This window comes from Anneissia japonica, unplaced genomic scaffold (genome assembly GCF_011630105.1).
Source record: "Anneissia japonica isolate Jap-2015-1 unplaced genomic scaffold, ASM1163010v1 scaffold1826_len1998817_cov189, whole genome shotgun sequence".
NCBI classification, from domain to species: Eukaryota; Metazoa; Echinodermata; class Crinoidea; order Comatulida; family Comatulidae; genus Anneissia; species Anneissia japonica.
In genome coordinates, this window is record NW_022742159.1 from 1,948,326 (window position 1) to 1,953,218 (window position 4,893).

At 33.2% G+C, this 4,893-nt stretch overlaps 1 long non-coding RNA gene across 1 annotated transcript in view; it reads left to right on the top strand.

Annotated features, from left to right (window-relative positions):
* The first annotated feature begins 1,625 nt into the window (after positions 1-1,625).
* The window catches only part of LOC117119061, a 15,821-nt gene continuing 12,553 nt past the window's right edge, over positions 1,626-4,893 (top strand). The window contains exon 1 of the long non-coding RNA XR_004447123.1: positions 1,626-1,763. This is a non-coding gene — a long non-coding RNA (uncharacterized LOC117119061). The remainder of the gene's footprint in view (positions 1,764-4,893) is intronic.

The following is a 4,893-nucleotide window of genomic DNA, read 5'->3' on the forward strand; positions in this document are numbered from 1 at the left end:
GAGCTAATAAGTGATATAAGTGACCAGTATGGGTTGTAAAACCCGGCCTAAAGACAACTGAAGATGAATAGTTGATAGTCTGTGTGTCTGCCTGTTATTGTTTCAACGACTACTCAGAAACCCAACTGGTACAAATCCTTTTAGAAATTTTAATAAAGTTACAATATTTACGAACTAAACAATGCTGAAAATACCATAACTATAGAAAATGTTATTGCTGTATTAAAATTTTACTACAAATTTTACATTTGAATTTCCATAAAGTTTAGAAGTAATGTTGTGTTAAGATGACTACAAAATGGAAAGCTTTAAGCACAATGATTGAAGAAATCTACAAACAATGCTTATTAACCTACATGCTTGTTTTTTAAAGTATAATAATGAAATAAAGGTGTATAATAGGAAGTCAAAGTGAAACCTACCCACACAAAAATTTCACCCCACTGCCCCGTCACCCCACTTTAACAATGGAATTTAACATTGTGTGTGGTTATTGTCCATGGTGGGTCTTTTTTTTAGATTTCCACAGAAACAATCCAGTGAAAATTGACAAAAGATATGCCCATACTATGGGTATTATACATAAATAATGAAAGTCAAAAATGAATTAAGAATAAAATGAAGCGGAACATTAACTGCAGATTATTATCAAATGGGTCTGAAATAAAAAGCCATTAAAATGATCATAGAAGAAAATATCAGCAATTAAAATAATATATCAGGAATGCAAATTAGTAATTACACTTTAGTTAGTGAATATAAAGCCTGAGGCAAAACGTAGTTCTTTATTAGCTCCTATTTTATGAGTTTAAAAAATTCCATTTAATGTTTACACATCTTCCTTCGTTGATAGAACTAAAGGTCGTATGTACAATGATGCACCCGATACACCCACGGTTCCTCGTCCAGAGAGCAAAAACCCTGGAATTTTTGGCTCTGCAGACGGTAACAGGCCAGACAGAAAACACACATGTTTGCTGTATCGGGTGTATCGTGTGTTGAGTTGGTGTATCGGGTGAATGATCTCATTTAATTAATATTGTGTGTCTAGTTCCGTTGAAGCGTTCAGTCAAAGTCATTAAATTTATGAAATGCATCATTATAGATAACAACATTGTCTCTAAACAAAAGATGTGCAGAAATTAAATGGATTTGGAAATAATAAGGAACTAATGTTTGCTTAAGGCTTTATTCACTAAGTAAAGTGTAATTACTTTAATACATTTTTTATATTCCTCGTATATTGTATTTATCAATAATTGCTGCTATTTTCAATGATGATGTAATGCAGTTTTTATTCCAATTCCATTTGATAATAACTACAGTAAATACTGTAATCTACAGTACTTGGTTGGTAATTTACATTTTTTTTTAAACTTTTTATCGGCAAATCGGCACAAACATAAAGGCCTTCCTCAATTTTATAATATAGCTCCTCTAATACAACAACAACAGCACGCAATCAAGAGTTGGCAATAATGGCATATCCATTATCCGTCACAATTATGATTGGTCTAATACTCTACCTCAAAATATGTACCGACAAATTGGTAACTGATATTACAGCGCCACCAATTTTCCCAGCTGTTGCATTATTGTGTTGCTTTTAAATTCTCGCAAAACTGCTTCAGTGTTAGTAACACATAGTCAATTTGAGCCTGAAAGTCAAAATTTGTAAATGTAAAAACCTAACAGCCGGATGCAGAAAATGTTGAACCGCAGTTTTTTTATTTCATCGCTATACACTAGTCTTGTTATGTCAGGTAGGTACGACCTTAAATGCTCGAATAAGCGCCGCGGCGCTTATACACATTTTTGAAGGCTTCTGTGCGGCGCTTATTCGAGAGCGGCGATTATTAAAAAATTATTATTATTATTATTATTATTATTATTATTATTATTATTATTATTATTATCATTATTATTTTTATTACTACTATTTTTATTACTACTACTACTATAATAATAACAATAATAATAATAATAATTATTCTTATAATTATTATTATTATTATTATGGGACATTTTTTTTTTTTTAATTTACGATTAACTTTTTGTTCATGAAATTTAAGTACAACACATTTTTCGAAACATTTTTTCTTTGATAATAATGCCCAGCATTCAATGAGCCAACATGATATCGAGGTCTTCGATGTCGATTATATCGTCTTCATCCACGTCAGAGTCCAGTTCGATGTGATCTCTGCTTCGTCACCAGAAGCTTGGCCACCCAATTTCAATTCATTAATTTTTTAATGAATATTCTGCTAATAAAAATATTTAATAAAGTAACCAATAAGAAAGATGGAATTGTTATGAAGAGTTGACTGTAGGCAGCAACAGCTGCACGTTGCACGTTTAGTAGGGTAATTATTCAGACTCCGTCGTCAAAAAGCACAATCCAACAATATTTTCATCCTACTCAAATTATAATTAAAGTATTGTGCAAATTTCCTTACCATTTTACAGGTTAATGTTTCATTTCTTACCTTACCTTAATTAACTTGTTCGCGTCATGTGTCGCATAGGCTTCAACAGAATGCCTCCATCTATCCCTGTTGGCTGCTGCAACTCTAGCTGCTCCCCCACCCCACCATGATGTCCATCGTCATTTATTTCGTTCTTTTTCCACCATTCGTCTCCATGTTGTTTTTGGTCTTCTTCGCTTTTCTTCTGGTGGCCATGCCAATGCAGTGTTGCAGTCATTCCCTTGGTCTCTTGTATGTTTAATGTTTCATTTCTAGAATGTAATTGTTTACGTACCTACAAGATTGGGTCTACACACTTAAATGTCATATGAACTCATCAAAATATTTAAGCCTACTACTTCTCGAAAATAGAAGTAAACACCAACACATTAATCTATTGTGAATTTTTATTTTACATTTCTGTGCTAAAAATTGTAAATAAACGGAACACGTGAATATATACAAGCCATCATGATACAGGCGCGGATCCAGACCTTCGTCCAGTTTGCAAAGGCGATGGTCAAGGTGAGAAATAAAAATAAAATGTTGACCCTATTTCCAACAATCATACTTAATTTCCTTGACACTTATATTGAAAATTACCATTAGGACATTGTTTAAATCCACACTAACCTATATCTTACACTTTTACACTGATTGTACTGTAGACCCTACCAGAGGTACATTGCCATGTAATCATGGTCTTCCATTTCTATAGCGCATGATCACTGCATAACAAACGTCACGCTACTAATTCGGAGTCTCTCAGCTCAGTCCTACATGTGTCTGTGTTGGCATTGAAACGTGTGTTTTTAGCATTGTTTTAAAGTAATAACCTATCAGTCATTCACATGAACAACAAAACCAATGAAAATATATTTTGCTTAGCTGTTGTTTTCAGCAACAGTGGCGTATGCAGGATATAAGGAAGGAGGGTGCTGATGAAATGAGAATCCACACCACGTCAGCGACACCATGGTTGGCGGTGACGCGAACATTTCAGTATGTTATCCCAGAAATGGAACTTAAATTTACCATTTAATTCTTTTTATTTTTGACGAATTGACTAAAAAAAACCGTACCCGAAAGTTGTAATTAAGTACTTAAAATTATTTAAAAAAAACCAAAACTACTATATCCAACTGAGCCCCACAATAGTTGGGGCTCAGGTGAGAAACGTTTAAAAATTCCCACAAAAGATAAAAAAAAAGAAATGTTTAAAAATCTGAGACTTGTATAAATGTCCAAAAAATAGCACTTGAATTGTACAAAATGTACGATACCTACCTGAGCCCCACCATGGTTTTGGGAGGCAGATGAATACATTTTGACGATGAGACTTTAGATGCCCGAAAACGGCACTTGAATACTTAAAATTTATGAAAACTACCAATCCATCCACATCAGCCCATCATTGTTGAGGCTGAGGCAAGACAATTGTAAGAATTTGAGACTTTTAGATGCCGGAAAATGGCACTTTAATACATAAAAACTACAAAAAAAACTATAACCACCTGAGCCTCATCCATCATGGATGAGGCTGAGGTGAGAAAATTTTAAGAATTGGGGACTTTTAGATCATTCCTGATGATGAAAAAATTAATGGAAATATTTAAGACTGTTAAAAAAAGATATCAATGTTACTATTTTCAGAAACAATACGATTGTAAGAAGAAGGTAACCTAGAGATAAAACTCCGTTTAAAAACACAAACACGACTGAAAAGAACATCAAAAACGTGCAAAGACCGTAAGACTCGACAATTAACATGAAGACAGGCGAACAAAATTAGAACTATAGTGTGAATTAACACAGCTAAACGAAAATAACATATCTAACAGAAAATATCTATCACTAGGCGGCAAGAGATTACAGGAGTACCCAAAACAGTTGACAAAGAATCTGTTACACTTAAAGAAACAAAAATAAGATTTAATTGAGAATAAATAAAGTCCTGAAATCATCATCATTATTATTATTATTATTATTATATGATTATTATTTTTTTTTGCGATTAGTCGTCCCCCACCCACAACTATTAACATGTTTTTAAATTTTAGTTAGCAAAAAAAAAAAAAACAAATGTACAGATGTTAGGTAAATAATAAGCATCTTTTTTTTCTTTAGAGGTGGGGACATTTATGAGAAACAATTTAAGGCTGATATTATTGTGGGCTTTTTAAGTCTCTCGAAAGATGGGAGGGTGACAAAACAGAAGACAGTTCTCCAATGCATTTAAACTTGTGTTAAATATACAGGAGTTCCCTTCTTTTTGCACCCCCCTGAAAATATATGGACCCATCCCAGTACTTTACAGCAGAGTATTCAGTATGTGGTAAGTGGAACGTACCACTTAAGTGAGTGTAGCTGATAAACACGGCCGGTGTATGTTCACAATGGAATAAAATACATTATAAAATGATAT